Source organism: Lissotriton vulgaris, chromosome 3_1 (assembly GCF_964263255.1).
Source record: "Lissotriton vulgaris chromosome 3_1, aLisVul1.2, whole genome shotgun sequence".
In the NCBI taxonomy this organism is placed as follows: Eukaryota; Metazoa; Chordata; class Amphibia; order Caudata; family Salamandridae; genus Lissotriton; species Lissotriton vulgaris.
Window position 1 is genome coordinate 329,826,639 of NC_141689.1, and position 22,352 is coordinate 329,848,990.

General features: G+C 43.3%; 1 protein-coding gene across 1 annotated transcript in view; it reads left to right on the plus strand.

Annotated features, from left to right (window-relative positions):
- The window catches only part of LOC147726408 (UDP-glycosyltransferase 3A1-like), a 446,431-nt gene that overhangs the window by 271,309 nt on the left and 152,770 nt on the right, over positions 1–22,352 (plus strand). The window lies entirely within an intron of this gene.

The window sequence follows — 22,352 nt, forward strand, 5'->3', positions numbered from 1 at the left end:
GCTGTTTCTACCACTGTCTTAAGTGTCGTGATCGCGTATGCTGCGGAAGTCGTACCATCTGGCAGCCTCAAACACGATCCATCAACCCACAGTTCCCCATCCACATCTGGAAGTGGCATATCCTGTAAGTCGACACGACCCTTTGTCTGTTCCTCGGTCAGGAAAACACAGTCATGATGTTTTTCTTCCTGACCCTCCTCAACCGGATAGGGCAATAAAGTGGCAGGGTTCAGGGTAGCGCATCTTTTCAGTGTGATATGTGGCGCCAGAAGTGTGAGCTCATATCCTGTCAAACGTGCACTCGTGAGATACTGGGTTTTCGTCTGATTCAACAGGGCATCAACTGCATGGGGAACTAACACCAACAATTTGTGCGATAAAACTATTCCCTCACTCTGTCGTATAGCTACCGATGTTGCTGCAACTGCTCGAAAGCACCCAGGTAACCCTCGTGCTACAGGGTCAAGAACCGCCGAGAAGTATGCGCATGGCCTTTGTTTGTCCCCGTGTGCTTGCACTAACACTGATAACGCGCACCCATCTTTCTCGTGCACGTACAACGTGAAAATCTTTGCATAATCTGGTGTACCTAACACGGGTGCAGAACAAAGGGCTTGTCTCAATTGTTCAAAAGCATTCTGACATTCATCTGTCCATTCAAGGGGCATTGGTGTAGTTTTGGACAGTAACGCTAACAAAGGTTTAATGATATACGAAAACCCCATGATCCACTGTCTACAGAAGGACGTTAATCCTATAAAAGCACGTACATCTCTCTGTGTGCGGGGGACTGGTGTATCTAAAATCGCCTGGATTCGATCTGATGTTAATGCACGCCCCTCCTTAGACAAAAGATGACCGAGGTAGGTCACCTTGGGTCTACAGTATTGGAGCTTCTTCTTCGAGACTTTGTGATTGTGCTGAGCCAGAAAGGAAAGTAAAGCAAGCGTACTCTCCTCACATTGCGCATAAGTGTCAGCAGCTAATAGAATGTCGTCGACATACTGGATAAGGGCAACTCCAGATTGCAATTGAAAGGAATCAAGCTGTCTCTTCAAAGCCTGGCTGTATATACTCGGACTCTCAGTGTAACCTTGAGGAACACGACAAAATCTATACGATTTATTATTTAACGTAAAACCAAATAAGTATCTACTATCGGGATGGATGGGAATGGAAAAGAACGCGTTTTTCAGGTCGATGACACTAAAGGTCGTCGCCGTTGGGGGAACCAATGTAAGCAATGTCGTGATATCAGACACCACCGGGTATTGGGGAATGACAATTTTGTTAATTTCTCTCAAATCAATAATAAATCGATAGACCTTGTCGTCAGTATCTTTCTTAAGGATTGGAAGAATAGGGCTATTGCAAACATTATAGGGGACTTCCTCCACTACCCCTGCGATGATCAGATCTTGGACAATGTGTGTCAAAGCAATTTCACCTTCCCTGGATATCTTATACTGCGGTACACGTGGCAAAAGCGCTCCCTCCTTTACAGTAATACGAATGGGTGGAATGAGCATCTGTCCCACATCCGTATCCGAGGTCGCCCACAACGTATGAGGGAGAGAGGCTAATGCTTCACATTCTTGTATAGTAAAAAATCTATCTGAATCTGGATAGTTATCATTCAAAATAACTCGCACTCCCTCCGGAGCGCAACGTATCGTCGCTCGAAAATATTTAAGTAAATCAATGCCCAAGATGTTATCCGGTGTATAGGGCGACAGCAAAAATTGACCAAAACTAAAAAATGTATCAAGACAAAGTGCAAGAGGCTTCGATAATGGGCTGGGAGTGGGTGTGCCGTCAAACCCAATACATGTAATCGTATCGCCAGACAGGGGAGCCCTCGGAACCAAGTTTTTAGACAAAGCGCTACGAGTAGCTCCTGTGTCGACTAGAAACTGATCAGTAGAACCCAAGATGCCCGCTGATACATATGGACCACTCTGATCTACTGGCACTTTAACTGATTCCGTACCCCATCCTACGCAATCCTATGCATGTACATAATCCTGATGCTCCACATTCTCGCCTTCCGATATCTGGTACTGGTTCTGTCTATCAAAGGTGTTACGCTCATCCTGGCCACGGCCCCTCTCCTCAAACCTGCTACGATCACCTCCGCTACCTCTCGCCCCCGAATAACTTCCCCTCGACCATCCACCTCCACGACCATGCTGACTACGCTGCTCACGAAGTACCGGGCAATCATCAGCCCAATGCCCAAACTCCTTACAATAGGCACATTGATCCTCCGCTATATCCGTGCGCCCGTACGACGCGTTACCCCCTCCTCGTCTGCCTCTATCATTCCCTCTAGATTGCGTTCCCCGAACCTGCGCCAGCATCACCTTTGTTTTCAATTCCTTCGCTTTCTTATCAATACTTTCCTTAGCCTCCAATTCCTGTCGCTCATAATACTGAGCCATAGTTAACAAAGAAGCAGGGGTCGCCGTGGCCCAGGAACTTTCACTCGATTTTAATCTTTTGGCAATCTCCGGTAGGAGATTAGCCACATACTTATCTACGAACAAATGCCTACCCGTATCGTCTGTTAACGATTGACCACTGTAATCATGAAATGCTTCCTCAAAGCGTGTAAAGAAATCTGACACCGTTTCATCTGACTTTTGTTTGCACGAAGCTAACATGGTCCAATCGATCTTTTTAGAAGGAACGAGTGTTTTTAATTTAATCAAAATAGCCGCCGGGAGGTTTAGAATCAACTCACATGGCTTACATGCAGGTTCCCTATCTAAATCCGCTTCGTTTATTTCTTTCCACGTTCCCCCAAGTATTGTTTCATCATTATTTTTACGAATTAGTCTCCACATGTCAGGCGGAAGAATTAACCCAAAAAACAAATCTATATCAACCAAAGTCATGACACAGGACAAAATAGCTCCTTCAACCCCTTCATAAAATGCTGCCGGGTTTTTACGAAGGTCAGGCAAAGAATTTTTCAACGCCATAACATCTGCTCTATTCCAAGGCGTATACACCCAATTATATATAAAATACCCCTTCGCATCCTTCGACATTTTATCGTCATCTGTACCCTCCCCTTTAGGCGGAACATACAAAGGTGCGGCTTCACGCATAGGCATAACATGCACGTTAGAATTCTTATCTGAACCCCGGAGAGAACACTCCTTAGCCTGTCCAGTGGTCTCCGGCCCGGACTCCTTATCCTTTTTCCGCTCGTCCCGCAACATGGACGCCTCATCCCGCAGCTGGATCAGTTGCTTATAAAAGGCATCGACATCTGAAAGATCAAATACACCTTTATCCAAATTCTCACGATGAACTGACACAGCCTTAGGTTCTAACGTATCCGAAAATTTACGAAATGTAGTAACAACTTCATCAGCCAAAGTAGCCAAAAAATACAACAATTCTCGCTCTGTCCATTTACCCCTTTCAGCAACAACTTCAGTCAGAGTAACAAAATTTGTATTCACTTTACGGGCCCAACTACGCAAGTTCGCGGCTTTCTCCGCAGAGAACCTGACACTGGACTTGCTCCCTTTTCCCGACTTATCCTGTCCGTCATCGTCCGAGTCCACAGTCGGAGCCGTAGGTGGAACGTACGGAGGCGGCGATCGATCTAGTAACGAAAAATCATCAATTTCATTATTAAGGACAGGATAAAGCGGTCGGCGAATAGGGAATTGACCAGTCGTTTGCAATTTACGTTCCCGTTCCTCCCTCTCTCTCTTTTCCTGAGCCTCCTTTTCCTCAAGCTGTAAAGCCTTATCTCGAGCAGCCTTGCGCTGCTCTTTGTCCGCCAAGGCAACCTCACGTTTCATTCGTTGTAAATGTAAATGTAAATGTATTGGCATTTATATAGCGCACTACTTACCCGTAGGGTCCCAAGGCGCATCGACCGCTGCGAAACCCTTCCTGGCTTCCCTGAGAGATGGTCCCTTAATGGGTATCTCCAGGGTGAGACCAGGCATCCCTGGCGGTCTGGTGGGGCCGTTAGTGAAGATGAGGCAAGCTAATGCCCAGAGTTGCCGAGTGTGATCGCTGATCAGAGTGGGCACCGAGGCGAGAGAATTATCGAGTCCGCTAACCCTGGTCCAGAAACCTGCCGCACCGGGAATCGAACCCTGGTCCCGGGCCGTCCTCTGCTCTCGGGTCTGCCGCCTCTAACCAGTGAGCCACACTACTTCACTTCGTTCACGCACCGCTTTCTCCCACATTCGCACACAATCAAACATATTCTGTCTAGACCTACGTTGGAACAAACACTGCTCCACAAACTGAACCTTTCGCAAATCGAACGACCCATGTAGTGGCCATTGCAATTCAGGATCGGTTTTGGTGTACTTATGCCATAATTTGCTGTACATTATAGGGGGAAGGCCAAATTTTATATACATCTCACGATTTGGAGTTCCTTCTGGGGGAGCCGGCTGTGATTCTGCTAACCTAATTGAGGTACCATTTCCAAGACAGCACATCCCTCGGAGTGTGCTTAAAACAGGCATGTTCAGAAAAATATCACGAAAGCGTGATACCGTATAAACTGGCACTTACAGTACTTCACACAAATGTGCCGCTCAAAGGAAAAAAAACAAAATTAGAGAAACATCTCTACATGCCTGCCTATGTGAAGTGCACTACACATATGATTCAAAGGTCACAAAGTCACAAATGTTAGCTAACTCAAATCATAGACACAAATCATAGAACTTCGGCAAGCGTCCGAAGACTACTTTACCGATCACAAATCATAGAACTTCGGTAAGCGTCCGGAGACTACCTTACCGATCACAAATCTTACCCAATTTCAAATATCCAGATTCCAACTGCCAAGGTCTTTTAATCGAATCAGCCAAACAGGCACTGCACAGCAACGCAGACGATCAGATCTCAATCGGGGACTGGCGCCACCTGGAAGGTCAGATCAGAAGGAAAGGAAGAAACACCGTGGGTGCCAAGACTCGGGTCACTCGGTGGCAGCGTACGCGTCCATGGCGAGTGTCCAATCCTTCGTCACGACCTCTCCTTCGGGCATCCGAGTCGCCGATGAGTCCCTTCGTGGTCGCCAATTTGTGGAATCGGGTTCCCAAGGCCTACATGCTCCGTAGATAACCCACTTACACTGAAAGAACTGTTGGCACGGAAACTGAAAAGTACAAAGAACAAGTTTATTAAGACCCCATGGGGTGGTGGTACATTCCTACAGCACCCTTCGGCAATGCAAGAAGTATCACACCGAACATCGGTGCGACTCGTTCTTTTATACAGTTTACAGGTAATAAAAGATAGGCGGTACAAAGTTACAGAGCTTTATGTACATATATGGTCATTTTTGGAACACAGCCAACTCATGGGAGGGGTTACAACCCCACTGGTAAGTTTGGCGGCACATTCCTGAGGGGTGACTGGTCAGTTAGAACTGCGCATGTGTGGGCTTGACCGTTACTAAAAATAGCCTGTTGCTGGGCAAACTCGAGTGGTCAGTGGCACGGACAACGGACTAAAGGGCATGCTGGCCACGAGGCCGCTCATGATCTAAGATGGCCGCCGTATCGTACAAGATGGCGTTTTCTAATATGGTCAAGATAAGGAGAATAACGTGTAGCAAAGCTAAGCGCTAACCCGGCCATTGTCAAATTACGACACATAATTACTTGGGTACTGACTGCATGATTACAGTTCTGCAAAGAGAGTGCATGACTGAATTTATAAGAGCTTCAGTTTTACCACAGTATACATATATAAGGTAATACTGCTGAATGGCTCACTACAATATTGAAACAGTATAGTGAGAGTGATTGTGAAAATCTAATGATACAGACTGGGAAATTGTATGTATAAAAACAAATGTGCAGCTAAATAGAAGACTCCATGCATAGTCTATACAGGTTTAAAGCAGTACATGGCCTAAGTCGTACTTTGCACCATGATTACTTGAGTACTGACTGGATAATTACAGTTCTACAAGGAGAGTGTCTGTCTGAATTTAAAAGAGCTTCATTTTTAGCACAGTGCATACATAAGGGCATTCTGCTGAATAGCTCACTACAATACTGAATCAGCAATCCCAAAGAGTTTGCTATAAGTGTAAGAATATAGACTGGATAATAAAAGCTATAAAAGACAAGTTTGCCCATGCATAGAAGAGTGCATGCATAGTGTATAGGAGTCTGAAGCAGTCCATGCCCTAAGGCCCACTTTGCACCATGACTACTTGAGTACTGGCTGAATTATTACAATTCTGCAAGGAGAGTGTCTGGCAAAATGTATAGCAGCTTCACTTTTAGAACTGTGTATATATATAAACACATACTGCTGAATGGCTCACTACATTACTAAAATAGCAGTACCAAAATGTTGGAAGTGTAAAGATACAGACTGGGCAATTGAAAGTTTAAAAGCCAAATTTAAAGGTGCATAGAAAGGGGCATTTATTATTTAATAACCTTCCCAAAGCCCCAAGCGCCAGCACACCTTTCCGAGGGTAGGATTACGATTTACAAATGCTAGCATGCTTTAAATTAAGAACTATAAAAATATGAAATATTAAACCTTTTTTTGTCTTCTAATGATAACGCTATTTTTTTATACGTCTTCTATTTAGATGCTTTTAATCATGAAAATGCAAAGAACACATTTTACCGAGTAACACTTTTCAAACTCTCCAACGTATGTAGATAATAATACCTTGTACGTGTTACTATCAAAATCGAAACCTTTACAGCTTCACAGTTTGTAACTTTTCCGAACACGTGCAGAAGAAAAACAGTTAAAACGTGAGCACGTGTAAACTGCAAAATGAGCCATCTAAATAGGCGGAGCCACATCTTCCTTCCATAGACTACTAAACAACAATAAACTATATAAACCACACCTACTGTGCAATTAGTTTTGTTTTCGCGAGTTATTTCTGAATCGACAATCTCTGTTGCAGGTTCCGTTCTCTAGCATTGGATTCTCTTTTTGCGTCAACATACATATTCCGGAGTTGTAAGTTGTTTCAATATGGCATAGGCATAGTACTTAGTTTTAAATTGTGGCTATTTGTCAATATTTAAACATTTATATGTAGAAAAAAAGTTATTGCATATTTTTTGCTTTTTCTCTGTAACGTCAGCAGCTTGTTCATAGAAACAGATAAATTAGAACAAATATTACTCCTTTTCTGGCTCCTTTCACCTTATATATAGTGACTTTTTATATTATAATATTGATACTGTACTTCACTCGAGAGGTGTTGCTAACCCGTCGACGCAAACCATAAACATTTACAATCAATGTTACAATGTTACACTTGTTATTGTGTTTTCCCCTAGAGATCACATACTGTTAATATGTATATTATAACATTAACAGTCTTAGTGATCTTAGTGGAATTCACAATCCATCGTCACAAACAGTAACGATAAGTAAGCAACGTTACCGGCTTGCGGCTTTCAGTCTATTTTCCCCTTGTGATCATATGCTGTGAGAATATATACATATTATTATTCTCACAGTCATGATCGCAGAGGAGTTTATTACCAGCCGCCACGAAGATCAAATTTTTTCACCTCCGGGAGAAAAGAAGTTCAGTAAATAATTACCCCTCGACAGTATTTCATTATGGATGTTCTGTTAAATACATAACTTTATTTTCCTTTTCTTTTTACTGTAACAATGGTATCAATCGTTATATTATAATAGATTGTCCTATTGCTACAGAGAGGAATGGGAGATTTTTCAGCGCCATCTGTTATGTTATGTTATGTTATATTGATTTATTATGCGCACAGATACCCCAGCCAAGGGGCGTCCCGGCGCAGAGACAAGGTAGAACATAACACAACAGGAAACTAAAAACATGAAAGCAGCTAAAACAGGAAAGTTTTTAAAGCCCTCCGGAAAGTCAAGAGGTCCTCCATCAGACGAATTTCAACAGGAAGGGAGTTCCATGCTGATGCGGCCTTTCTGTAATATAATTATCAAATAGTTATAACTACTTGATCAGATATTTTTATATAAATTAAAATATAGCTATCATGCATACTTTGTTCCTTTAAATATTTAATAAACCCTACATTTCTGAATGTTATTTTCCAATTTCTATTCTTATTTGCTATTCCAATTCACCTTCTCCCTAAAGAATATATAGGACCTGTACTATATATTATAAGAGTAACATTCTATATATTCTTTGGTGAGTATGTGATTTATTAGCGGAACAGTCTGCAACCTGTAAACACTACGACAGCACGTTTCTGAATTGGACAGAATACAAAGTTGAAAAATAATAATGCATGCATTTCCATGTAGTATGAAATAATTTATATTTTACTGTTTTAATTGTTCTCTTGATCTGAGATAATGTAATGCAGGAGTGTTTGTTGTAGCACTTCTATTCTACTTTATCTAAAAGTAACTGATGCCCTCTTACATCAACAAGAATGTGGGGCAACACTTTTACAAACTGTAGCACAAAAAAAGTATATAGCTACACGAAAATGATATTTTATGAAATTCCATTTTTAATTGTCACCCCTTTCATATATACTGCGTCAGTTTCTGAAGAAAGTTTATTTGTATTTGCTTGATAAAAAGTGTTTCAAACCTAGACTGAATTTTTTGCTGCACAACACCTCCCCATCAGAAAAGTAAATAGTACTACTAAGAAGTATGTCACCTTCAAACTTGATAAAAGAAAACAGCGCAAGGCACTGCCATTTTTCCGCCGTGATTTATACACTACACGGCAATTATATAAATGGCCCTTGAAACATATTGTTTCCCTCATAATTCCTCTCCACCACCTTATGGGCACTGTACACAGTTAATAGTGTTCCTAACCTGCCCTCTACTACTTTCTTTACCCATACTCCTTTGGAAAATGCATCACAATATCACTGACAACAGTGAACCGTTCCTACCCAATAAGGAGCAATCTTGTGTTCGGTACACTTTAGCCAATATAATGTCCATGTTGTTCCAAAGACGAGCAAGGAATGACTGCTAAGCCTTCTATTTTTAATACTTTACAGCCAATGAACATTAAACTTCGTAAAGTCCCGCTTGGAGCACGTTACTTCAATACTCCCCGAACAGGAAGGAATCCCTAACAAAACTTTTCCACGGACTTCTTCTACGACTAACGGTTCCTATGAAAAACATAAATATAAATCTCCAGCACAGTAACTATTTCAATTAGCAAAATATTGTGATGAACTTCTAACCTCTGTACTCACGCAAGTGATCCATGTTTTGTTACTATGGTAACAGGCAGAAGGTTAGTGGTTGTTCAAAAAAGCGTTATATTTACCCTGGATCCTCTACAAGACAGAAACGAAACCAAAATACCACATTTACAACCCCTTTGCGCAGTTTTTTAATAAAAAGAGGCCCGGGGGGGCTCGAGTGGAGGAGGAGGCGGTCCCGGAACTCCGGGGGGTCATGAGCCACCCGCATACATACAGTTAAAGATCCGGGGGTAGCGATCCCCACGCAGGGGAGACCCTCTAGGTCCCCCATTAGGAAAAACAAAGTGCCCCAGGGATTTGGCCCCCCCAGAGGCTAATTAACAATAAAGCGGGTTTCGCATGTTTTTCTTTTTCGTCCAAAACGCGTACCCTATGTTTTAAAAAAATAATGATAATACCCCGTGTGACGATATATTAGGCGCCCCGACCATGTACGGCACAAAATATTCTAATTGTTCAAAGATATATATTTATGTATTTAATGTACATATTAAGGGAAGACATTATCTGGGATAATCATGAAAATAGTTTTTTAAAACTTTAAGAAAGCGTATATTACTTTTAAAATCAATTACAGAAATATCGGCCGTCCATCGTAAGAGTAAAGATAGTTTGAAGACTTATACATTTTAAAAAACAATACAGTACTGCACACTAAAGAAGAAAAGGCAACACAATTATTGACACCTCTCCCAACATTTAAAAGCCCCTGGGGGAGGTGGTAAATTAATCGAGACTGAATACGTCAGTACAGCCTACTGTGCTTACGCTACCAGGAAAACACAACAACAGTACAAAGCCCAGATTTCCATTATAGTAATTTCTTAGTTGCAGGTCTAGTTGTCAGATCGACACACACTCGCTAATGGCTGGTATACACCCACACCACACCTATCCAGCATATCAGTCACTACACACGTGACCCTATGTATAAAAAAGATTCTGCGCACGTGTTCTACGCCATTTTAGAGTTCTTCCCAAAGTACCAAACAAGAGGCCCACTACTACATGCGTGGCTTCTTTGGTCACTGAGTTAGTGATGCCCGAAGCACTGAGCGGGTGAAGAACCTGCGATGATAATGATGGGAGCACAGATATGTCGTTAGCCATATACATTTACAACCCATGATAAAGGCATAAGCATAATAATGGCTTTCTGGTGACGGACACGCGTTGTAATGGCTGTGGCTTACGTGCTTCAAATTAGTTTTTAGGTATACGTGTGACCAAGTCTGATAATATCGGAGGCCAAGGACAAACACAGGAAATCTCATCGATCACAGACAAGATAGGCGGAAAGGCAAAATGAAAGTAACAGGTATAAAAAACATAACGGAGGAAAACTACTAAAATGGCGGAGGACGGAGTATGTAATCAACGTTTGGCACCTCAGCAATATGATTATTAATATATTACAAAAGTATAGCAGCGGATGACACACATGGCCCGGGAAAATAAAGCGGCAAATTTAATACCTGAAATGAGGACAGCTTTGCTTGGCGAACTTAAAGAAAAAGAAAGAAACATGGGCTTCTAAACGAGGCTGCTCATGCATAGAGAGTACAACTTTTGCACACAAAAAACCTGGAAAGTTTCACATACTATCATAGAAATATAGCTCTTTTTTTCACCAGTAAAGTTAGTTCTCAAAAAGAACTGATTGTTTTAGACCCAATGCCCCCACAATCCTCCCCGCGTCCTACGAGAGCCGGCATTGCTTTGTCAGAGAGAGCAGCTTACATGCTGCTCTCTCTATCGAAAACCAATCTGCTTTCCTACTTGAAAGAGAGAGCAGATTAAATTTCTATCTCTGTCAAATAGGAAAGCAGTTTGCTGTGATAAAGTGGGAACAGTGATGCTCCCGCCCTACCATAGCAAACAGCAGTGTCCCGGGGGTAGGCACCCCGAGACACTGCAGGAGCTGGTTTTGGGCGGCGGTGGTCCCAACGGCTATAAAGGGTTCCAGGAGGGGGGCTGCGCAACCCCCTCCCAACATTAAAAAGCCCCAGGGGGTGCAGGTCCCCGGGGCTGAAAGGTCATTTTACATATTACTGCCCCAGGAAGGTGGCTGTCACCGGGGCGTGTACGGTGGAGGGGAAGCTGAAAACATACTTTTTTTAATTAAAAAAACCCAGAGGGGGTGCCTTACAAGCTCCCCTTTATAGATAAAAATTGCCCCCGAGATTTGGCCCCCCGGGCGGCTAATTAAGAATAAAATGCGTACCCTGCGAATTCTTCTTTTTTTTCAATTAGGGGCCTAAAGATCCATGTGGGACCCCCTGAACAGGCCTAAAAGGGCAGGATGTTTCTGCACTGCCCCCTTTCCTTTTTTTTCAACTTTGTTGTACTGTTTTCTTGTGACTCGGTTCCTTGAGACACAAGATGGCTGCCAACACTTCCTGGTTTAGAGTGTTGACAGACAGTTGACATCCAATCAGCATGCAGCTCTTGCTCATAATTGTATGGATTTCCTTACGCGTGCAGTACTTCGTCTCTAGATATCACTATGATTTTACTTTTGATTTTCTCGGGACCTGCTGAACGGATTGCACAATCAGCGAACCGAACTCTAACTCTCTGCCAAATTTGGTGTAATTCCGTTCAGCTGGTCCCTATGGAAAATTGCATGGGGAAAACATGTTTTGGGACCCCCTTTTTTCTCGACCCTCTCTTAACGAATCACCCCCAAACTCTCAGGGAAGGAGCGGAGTGGAGCAAGCCATTTTCTTGGAGAAATTCGCAAAGATTCCTCCACCGGCTCCAAAGTTATTCCAAATAGAATGTTGCTGATTTCCTATGAAAAGTAGGTCATAACTATAACTACCTACTGGCAACTGCCAGTAGGTAATATATATATATCACCTACTGGCGGTTGCGGAGCGGAGCAGTCCATTTTCTTGGAGAAATTTGCGAAGAGTCGTCCACCGGCGCCAAAGTTATTCCAAATAGAATGTTGCTGATTTCCTATGGAAAGTAGGTCCTAATATAACTACCTACTGGCAACCGCCAGTAGGTAATATATATATATTACCTACTGGCGGTTGCGGAGCGGAGCAGGCCATTTTCTTGGAGAAATTCACGAAGATTCGTCCACTGACGCCAAAGTTATTCCAAATAGAATGTTGCTGATTTCCTATGAAAAGTAGGTCATAACTATAATTACCTACTGGCAACCGCCAGTAGGTAATACATATATATTACCTACTGGCGGTTGTGGAGCGGAGCAGGCCATTTTCTTGGAGAAATTCACGAAGATTCGTCCACCGACGCCAAAGTTATTCCAAATAGAATGTTGCTGATTTTCTATGGAAAGTAGGTCCTAACTATAACTACCTACTGGCAACCACCAGTAGGTAGTTGCCAGTAGGTAGTTATAGTTTCCCAATTCTTCAGGCGATACACTTTCTATTTGTAATAATACACTCAGACCTCAAACAGAGAAAATAGCGTCCTAAACTGAAGTGAGCCTTATACATATGGTAGTTCACATAGTCTCACATGTCTGGTTCTGCGACAGCTACTCAAGTTTCAGAAATCGCTGTGCTGTGTACGTATTTTCTTTTTCTAGTTTTGACAAAAAAAACACAAATCATAGTAGAGGGCAGAATGATGCGCCTGTGTGGTGATGCCAGGGTGAGAGGCTTGATTATCCCTCTGTTCCCAGCGCTCCCCGAGCCGACCGTCGCTGTTGATCTTGGCAGAGCTGGAGGTAAACTTTCTTCGGGCACCTCTCTGTCCTCGAGCACATGTCCAGAGCTGCCTGGAAGGGAGACACGTGCACACGGACAGTCCCCAGGCCAGTTCCAGCTCCCAGAGAGGCTTTCGTGTGTGGTCAAGAAAGTTGTCTCTGGCTCCAATCCCTGCTACCCCACTTCATCATGCTTGAGATCTTGGCCACATCACACTTTCCATCTGTGTTGTTTCTCAGTAAATTGGGAGCACGCCCTTAGCTTCTGGTTGTCCGCTGAAGCTGGCATGAAACATGTGGGTTAGGGCTGTTGAGGGGAATGCATTCCAGTTAGCTGTTTCCTGGAGGCTGAGAGAGCAAGCAGTTTATCTCAAGGGGTGCAACGGCTGTACAGACAAAATAAACACTTACCAGGGTACCCTGGCGCTGATTACTTAGGGAGAAGAAATGCCGAAACTCTAACCAAATTGGTTGAAATGTGCATTTTCAGTTGTTTTTGTACACAGTAGGGCAGAGAAGGGCGCCACGTTCCTTAGTAGGGCTCTGCATGCGATTACAGCAGCCCTGCCTTAAAGCGCTTCTTTTCTGCATGGAAATAACGAAGTGATGATTCTCACTGTCTGTCAGCACCTTCCCATTCAAATTTTTATTTTTTTATTTTAAAGGTTTTATATAGTGCTGGCTAGACCCGGAGGTATCAGACCGCTTTACATGAGTATCAGACCATAGTTGCAGGTTACATTGTTACAAAAATTACACAGTTACTAGAGGCAACATAGTTACATGTAAGGTCAAGACAAACAAAAAGGAGATATACATAATGAAAAAAGCAGGCAAGGGGAGAGATTCAGGGGAGGGGGTAGGAGACAGAGAATGAAGGAGGGAAAGTGGAGGGGAGGGTGAGAGACACAGCATGTAAAGAGTCTTATTTTTGTAAAAAATTTAATCTGGTAAGTCAACTCTTAAAAACTGGCAGTGTACTGCTAGGTTTCAGAACACTCGTAAATTAACATTTTAGAGCCTGGGTCAGAGGGAATTAATAACATAAATAGGCTGTTCCACCCATGTCATTCAAAAATGCCATCACCTTTTCGCTTGGCAAATTCTTAAAAGAAACGTGATCGCCTCTGATTCGAAAATACTCTCCGTGGCGACCTCTTGCAGCATTTTAATCCAATTTGCATGCACTTTCTACTTGCACGGGGCCACGAAGGGAGGGGTGACCTGTGGTCACCTTGCTCTGCCTGGCTGGCCCTGCAGGGCTGCATTCCACCCCCGAAGTACCTGGGACGTGAGCCAGCGTGCTCGAGTGCGCTCAGCATACCGCAGTCAGAGGCGGCCCCCCCGCAGGCCCTGCGCCATGCCAAGACCCGCCCTTACTTGTTTCTGCCAAACATATGGGCCTTGCGCGTCACTGGTTTCAATCTGTAGAATAGCCCAGGGCTTTGACATTAGGTGTGCAGCACGAGGGCCCGCCTTTCTGTTCTGGCACCGACATCTCATCTTTCTAAGATTGGTAAAATGGGCACAATTAGATATTCTTGAACAGCGCACAGTGCTAGCCAAAACCCCTCTAGGCACCCCCGTTTTTTTGGCAGCTACAGTGACTAAGGCATGGAGGGCGAATAAACTGATTTCCTAAGGATCAAACTGGTGCAGTTGGGATGCTGGAATTCAAATTGAATGTTTTTTTTTCCTTCTTTTTTTCCAACTACAACCTAACCACCAGAGTTAGGCTTTAGAAATTTGTATCAACCGGTTTAGATGACAATGCCAAGTGTAACAATTGGAAACACTCTAAATTCTGATAGATAATCTAGTTTAAATACAGGGACTTAAATAGATTTTCACAGGATCACACAACTTGAGTAAATGTCTGGAGCCAGGATTAGTAGGACCATCTCCTGGTTTAACAGCAAAAAAGCTAGTAGCTCTTCAGTAAGCACCAAGGCTGTAGCTAAAATATATATGTTAAATAAGAAAGACAGCTCTTATTATTAAACATGCACGCCTAACATTATGGCAGGAGCCAAAAATGGTGGCGTACAGGTGGAGAATCCCTGTAAAGTGTGATGCACCTCAACACACGAACTTCTGAGATAAGCAAGCAGCAGGTAATATCGGACATCGTCCATTGTGGGATCAAGACATTATTCCACTGTTGGGACCTAGAGTTGGTTGCAGCTGGTCGAACGGACTACCTTCATCTCCACTCTCAGATGCAGTTCTAACATCATCCATTGTGGATCAAGTCACCATTCCACTGTTAGGACCTACAGCTGATTGCACCTGGTCGAAGGGAATACCTCCATCTCCACTCTCAGTTACAGTTCTAACATCGTCCATTGTGGGATCAAGACACCGTTCCACTGTTGGGACCCAGAGTTGGTTGAAATTGGTCAAAGGGAGTACCTCCATCTCCACTCTCAGATACAGTTCTAACATCGCCCATTGTGGGATCAAGATACCGTTCCACTGTTGGGACCTAGAGTTTCTTATACTTAGTTGAAGGGAGTACCTTCATCTCCAGTCTCAGATGCACTTCTATCATCATCCATTGTGGGATCAAGACACCGTTCCATTGTTGGGACCTTTAGCTGGTTGCACCTGGTTGAAGGGACTTCCATCTCCACTCTCAGATACAGTTCTAACATCGTCAGTTATGGGGTCAAGACACCGTTCCTCTGATTGGACCTACAGTTGGTTGCAGCTGGTCGAAGGGAGTACCTTCAACTCCACTCTCAGATACAGTTCTAACATCGTCCATTGTGGAATCAAGACACCGTTCCACTGTTGGGACCTACAGCTGGTTGCACGTGGTCGAAGGGACTACCTCAATATCCACTCTCAGATACAGTTCTAACATCGTCCATTATTGTATCAAGACACCGTTCCACTTTTAGGACCTAGAGCTGATTGCAGCTAGTCAAAAGGAGTGCCTCCATCTCCACTCTCAGGGATCAATACACCATTCCACTGTTGGGACCTACAGTTGCTTGCACCTCATCGGACAGGGTACACAGAAAACATCAAAAAATGTAACTTCTGACATCCTCATTCATATAATTAAGACCCCGCTTCACTGTTCGGACCTGCTGTACTACGGTGTAGTCCAGCGATTGTAGTCAACCAAGCCCAATAATCATATGCAACAGTTAACTACAGAATCACAGAGTCTGATGCAACTCAACGGCGGGAGCTCTGTGAAAAGCAACCCACAGGTAATATCAGACATCGTATATTGTGGGATCAAGACACTGTTCCACTGTTGGGATGTAGAGTTGGTTGCATTTGTCGAAGGGAGTACCTTTATCTCCACTCTCAGATACAGTTCTAGCATCGCCCACTATGGTCTCAAAAACACTGTTCCACTGTTGGTACCTGTCGGACTACTGTGTTAGTAGTATACAGAGCACTCCACACTCCTGGGCCTCAGGCTGGGCGCTGTGTGCTTATGTCGCAGTAGCCAGCGTTAATCTCAGGAGCCTTCCGAGCTCGCAGACCTCGGCCAAGGACCTTTCGCCGGCACGTGGTGGCCCCTCTTTCACATACGGTGGTTTCGAAAGGTGAACTGTGGTGCGTATATGCGTCACAGAAGCCATTACGCTTTCTAGATACTCTGAAAGCATCATTCACGCAGCCACCTTCGCTCACGGCATCAGCCTCGTGGTGGTGTAAGCTGCGCAGACCTGGCAGACATGTTTGCCAATATGGAAGAGAACCACACCCAGTGAAACGTGCCTCTTCTTCAAACCCCTACGCTAGCCTTGCGTACGCCCAGCCAGCCCACTACCCTAAACATTTAGGGGGGGGGGAAGCATGTACGGGCTACCTTTCCGTAATCTTCCCTACTGACTGTTCTATCATGGTTGCGTCCACTATCCACTTCACTCAATAGACCATCAGTGTATGTTGACCTGTACATGTCTGTGCTCTGCATGGTCAACTGTGTCCAGCACATCCCCTCAAGACTTTACATTATATACTTTTATAATAGATAATTACTTACCACCTTCGCACATACTTTGCTTCCATCTCTCCCCGCATTCTGCATTGTTAGGCAGAGGTGCCATGCCATGTTTAGTTTGTGAACATGGCTAGCCAGGTTTCCCACAGTATGTAGTGTTGTTGTGTCTGCTAGGTGCACATGTTATTTTCAATGTTGTATGTGATTCTATAAGGTAGCGCGTTTATTCACAAGCAGTGGTTTCTCCCATATACTATCGCTGTCTTAAAGAGCATACAGAAATTTTACTAACAGGTAAAAAGTGCGACCACAATGACAGTCATGCATTACTATCCAAAAATGTCCAACTAAACAGCGCTTCTAAGCTTACAGCCCTCAAATTGTGTCCTTTCTTAAAAGCTCGCCAACTACCACAATCCGACTAACATTCACACAGCTTTTTTACGGCAGTTATCTGCTTCTCAATAACAAGCCCTCCTACGAAATGTGAACTGGCACACCGCATGTCCTTACTGTTTCAAACAGAGTAACTTCCTGTGGCAATTTCTATTCCCACCCACACAAAGTAACTCCCAAACTTCAACTTGGCCTTCAATTCTTAGTTTGAAAACAGATTTCAAGAAACAAACCAAACTCAAAACACTTTTGTTCAGAACAGTAGTCTCCCTCACTTATGCAAAAGAAATTTATTGACTACAGATACCACAAACTTCACGTAAAATACACTCCCTTTTAAATATGAACCGCCCATTACACTTTGTGAATTGTTACACAATTTACAACACACGTCACACTCAAGGTCTGGCACACTTTTTTAACACGCTCTCCTACAGCCTTCCAACACGCTTTCAAACAGTTCTTTCTTTAATAGCAGACTACATTTATTCGATCATCTCTGGAATACCAGGTACAGTGCCCACAATTATCTCTATCTTTGCCGCCATCCTAATACTAATTCTACTTCTAGAAATGGCTACGCCATGTGGTAACAACTATGTCAGACAGAATACGCCACTACGCCAAGCTACATCAACACTGTAAAAAAACTGAAAAACTTTTTAGCTACCTACCTCTATCTATTATCGGAGCTAGCTACAACATAACATTTATCTACAATTATTTAATATGCGTACAACCATCGTTTAATTGCAGAACTTGCCCATTTGACTGGTGAATGGATGTATGCCTTGCCAGCATCCTAACAATCGCTCCGTATATCCAGCAAGTAATGCATTATCTTGAAAACCATGAACGGGTTTGTTCTAGCAGTGGAGCAATGTTGAACTCAATGCAAAAAGGAATCGCAGCGGAATGGAATTTCTGCGCAGCTGTCAAAGATCTCCTTCAACGTGCAACCTTTCACAACATCGTAGATTGCCTGCCAATTCAAATTGCCGCTCCAACATTCGAGGAACATTACTGTCCCTTCGAAGATATGAATTGGATCACTTCGCTTTTCTCAGACGATGGCAACAATTGCCTCCTGGAACATTACACATCTCAAGCCGCTGAAGAACTTCTGGACTGGAATCTTCAAGACTTGTAGGAAACTCACCTTATTCTTGAATGGATTTTTCTCCATTTTTTTTCTTTTTCCTTTACATTTGTTATAATACACTTCAACCCTACTACTTTTATATAACAACTTTCTAAATATACTGAGACATTTGAACTCTATTTTCATTATTGCCCCTTACGTCTCCACTTTAACTAGGGATCGGTGATGTATGGCCTATGCAAATACGCAATTTACTTCCTAAATTAGCCTAAACCCGACACCTATTTTGAAACTACGTCTATTCTTTGTGCACACGCCTCTCTGCCTCCCTGGTATTCACAAAGCCCTTTCACACAAATTTACTCAAAGTCAACTTCTGCTCAGAACCTCACAATAAAAATGAAAAAAGACGACTTTGTTTAGCAACTGGTTGGCACAGTATAGTAATCGTATACTACCATTATTTTCATTATACAATGTATTCATCCATGTCTAATAGCTATTGTGTAGGTCACATAGAACTCTAACATATAATGTGCAATTCACTGATGCAGGAGCTTTGATTTGACTACAGCAGAAGCATTTGGAGTTTGTCTCAGCTCGATGCCTTGGCTCTCTACACAGATTGTTTTTTTTAAACAACTGGAGACAATAATTAATAGTTTCACTACAAAGGTACCGAATGTGCTTCTCCGAAGCGCAATGTTTGTATTCATCCTCAAAGTTCCAATGTGGGTAGAACTAGTACCAATTCTGACATGCACCACATTGAATCTACTGTACAACAGATTGCTGACTGTTCTACTGTTGATAATTTTGTGTTACAAAAAGCACTGCCAAGGTACCTGAAAAGTTTGTTGATTACATTTTGCAATTTCTTTTTATTTCTTTCTTTTCTTAAAGGTTACAAGTGGTAATTGTATCCAACCTTTATTTTCCTTATATAATGTAGAGTCATTCAAGTGTAATAGGTATTGTTTATGTCACATGCAACTGTAACATGTAATATACAATTCACTGATGCAGGGGCTTACGTTTGAATACAGCAGAAGTGCTTCAACTTTGCATCAGCTGGATGCCCTAGCTCTTGCACCAGTGGGTCCAATTATGTGACTTAAATAAAGACACTTTCTATAAATTTTCCAAACTCTGAGCCTTTATTACACACGCCTACTTTCTTAGACACACCTCATTTCACCATTTTTCTTCTGTGGCATTGCAACATTCTACATTATATTCTTCACAATTATTTCTTTATTCCTGCTTCTTAAAACACTTCATTCGAGTCTACAGACCGGTAGTGGTGACTAGTTTGCTTCCCACTCCCTGTGTAGTATAAACGCACACTAACACTACTCACACAGGTATGCTACAGCGGCCAGTATCCTACAACACCCACAGTACATCACTTTACAACAATAAACTCACGACTTACACTCACAGTTTCATCCCTGACTCTTCAGACCGGTACTAGTGAGTACTTTGCTTCCCACTCCCGCTATACTCTAAACGCATACTGACACCACATGCACACATATGCTACAACAACCAGTATGCTACACCGCCCAGGCATATCAGTTTACAGCACTTAGCTCACAGTTTAGGCGCACGGTTTCATCTCCGAGTTTAACGCTACCTCACCTATGAACCATCTCACTCTACACAAAACAGAACTTTCACACCGGTAAAGGTAAATACTTCGGTTCTGCCAGTATGCTACAGACCACTTAGCTCACAGTTAAAGCACACACTTTCTTCCCCAACTTTACTGATACCTCACCTCAACACCATCTCACTCTAGGCAAAACAGCATTATCACACCGGTAAGAGTAAATACTTTGCTTCTGCCAGGATGCTACAGAACACTCAGCTCACAGTTTAGGCCCACGCTTTCATCGCTGAGTTCTCCGGCCCCTCACCTCTGCACCATCTCACAGTGCGCAAAACAGCACTTTCACACCGGTAGGGGGTAAATACTTCACTTCGGCCAGTATGCTACAGCTCCCAGAGCACATCAGTTTACAGCACTCAGCTCACGGTTAACACGCAAGCTTTCATCCCGGAGTGTACCAGTACCTCACCTCAGCACCATCTCACAGTGAGCAAAACAGCACTTTCACCCCAGTAGGGGTGAATACTTTGCTTCACACTCCCTCTACAGCACACCCTAACCACCCTACAGACCTCACAGCGCCCCATCCCTCCTCTTTCCCACTTTCTGCCCTTTTTCCCCTTACACGCTTCAAATGCATCACAAAATTGAGGCCAACACTTCCTAGTTGCAACCGCTTGCAACGCTCGCAGCCAATCAGCAGTAGGCTCGTGCTCGTAACGCCTCAGCCAATCAGATGGCCGAATTCCCAAATATCGATATCTGTAAATTTCGATATTTCTCACAAACTACTGAACGGATTTACACCAAATAAAAAAAGCCTGCTTTCTAGACCCTTCTCCCTGCCAAATTTGGAGTAATTCTGTTTACCCGTTCGACCTGTAGCCTCGTCTAAAATTTCCTATGCAAATTAACATTGAATAAACACGTTTTGGGATCCCCTTTTTTCTCAGCCCGCCCTTGATGAATCTCCCCCAAACTTTCAACATAGGAGCTGATCTCAACAAAGAATAATTTTTTAACATTCCGCAAAGATTCGTCAATCTGCCAAAGTTATTTGCAATAGAATGTTGCCATTTCCTATGGTAACTAGTTCCTAACTATAACTACCTACTGGTGACCGGAAGTAGGTAATATGTATATATATATATATATATCCCCGCCGAATTACCATTACAGTGGTCATTCTTTTATGTGTGCTGGGTTTGATTTGCCTAGAATGAATACATATTTGAATCAATTGACATTTCAACAGTGCAGTGATTGATTTAACACAGTTTTTGATAATGTATAATTGAGTTTATAGCATGGAAATGATGGTAATGCACACTGTGTATCCGTTACAAAATGGCGCTCACATTAGTGTTGGAGTGTCAGTCCTTCCTTCATTTTGATTGTTTTCAATGTGAATTATAAACATGGAGTTTTACTTTGTGCCGGTGACATTGACAAAGGCACTTCCGCCGAAACGCGTCTGTTGCTGTGAGGTCTGGTCAAAATAAAGGAATTGAATTTGCCCCCGGAGTGCGGTATTTCTTTTTGGTACCTGGAGTACGATGAAGGAGTGGAGCGCAATATATATATCAATATATATATATATATATACATATATATATATATATATATATATGACAACACCACCTCCTCCAAACGAAAGAGACGTGACCCACAAAGGAGATTTTGAAGGAGCACTTTAATGTTCAGCTGTCACAGGCGGATGCATTTCGGCACATTTTGCCTTCTTCAGCGCCCCTCTCCAGCTGCTCCTTACGCTGTTAATGTTCCGCCTGCCACGTTGCTTATGTCAGCAGCCATACTCCGCCCCCACAGTGTGCAGCCGTATCTGTGTAGTCACGTGTGGTGCAACTACACTTCCCACAAGGCACCATGATTGTACCTCGGAGAAAACAAACTGCTGTGGCATGATGAAATTCAAGTTGGCTTCAGGTGGCAGACGCAGCCTTAGAAGTCTGATGGTAGGTGGGACAACTGTTCACTCCGGTGCCCCCTCGGGTCCCCCTTGCTTTTCCGCCGCAACCGCTCAGCCCGGTTTCTTTTGCGGGGGTAGGCGCGGGAATCCGGTCACCCAAACAGAGGATGCAATATCCACTTGCCGCGTTGTAATCCAAGCGTCCTGGTGGGTAATGGACTGTGTTGCTACCGCAACAGAAGAGAATGCTCACAGGAGCTTTGCCAAGGAGTCCATACCTCTTGAACGGCGGGGGTACACGTACATGCGCTCTGGCTTTGCGCATAAAATTTGACAACACCACCTCCTCCAAACGAAAGAGACGTGACCCACAAAGGAGATTTTGAAGGAGCACTTTAATGTTCAGCTGTCACAGGCGGATGCA